At 51.4% G+C, this 771-nt stretch overlaps 1 pseudogene; it reads left to right on the forward strand.

The window, feature by feature from the left end:
* The window catches only part of LOC115585479 (calpain-1 catalytic subunit-like), a 19101-nt pseudogene extending 18721 nt beyond the window's left edge, over window positions 1–380 (forward strand).
* Window positions 381–771: the final 391 nt, after the last annotated feature.

The raw sequence follows: 771 nt of genomic DNA on the forward strand, positions 1-771 counted from the left end.
TCCTCCTCCTCCTCCTCCCCCTGCTTCTCCTCCTCCTCCTCCTCCTCCTCCTGCTGAGTCCATTGACTCTTTAATAAACATTTAATGGTTTCGGTCAAACTCAGATTCTTGATGTGACCGTCTGCTGTCTTTATCGATAATCAACGTCTCTGTTGTCTCTGTGGGCGGCTGTAGAAATCTCTCAGGTGGTATGTAAAGGTCGGGCTCCTACCTGCGAGCGCCTTGATGCGGGAGCGTTCGAAGAGGCGGGCCGAGCTGTTCTCGTTGTCCCATTCTTCGTCCCAGCGGTTGTTGACCTGTCGTTGCTGCTGTACTGCTGCTGCAGCTCCATGTGGTCGAACTCGGCCGCCACCGTCGTCATCATGACCGTTCACCTGTGACACGCCTCGATGTCAGCGGGGACGCGTCCACATCGGCAGCTTCAGGCCGAGCCCTGCGGCAGCAATGAGACAGGAAGTACAGGGATCAATACACAAAGTGATCAACAACAACAGCATTGATAACTGATGAATCAGCAGGATTTTAATGTTGAAGGTCATTTCTAACTTCAAGTATTCGAGTAAAGTACAACACACACACACACACACACACACACACACACTCTGCAGCCTGTCTCAGAATCACTCCTCACTCCTCTTTGAAGTCAGAGATGATTATTGATCATGTTGATCGATCAGTCTGACTTCTTCTACTGTTTCCTGACACAGCTGCATCAGTCTGCACTGACAGGAAGCTGCTCCACCCGAGACACCATCAGACTCCGCCCACTCA

Source organism: Sparus aurata, chromosome 1 (genome assembly GCF_900880675.1).
Source record: "Sparus aurata chromosome 1, fSpaAur1.1, whole genome shotgun sequence".
NCBI lineage: Eukaryota > Metazoa > Chordata > Actinopteri > Spariformes > Sparidae > Sparus > Sparus aurata.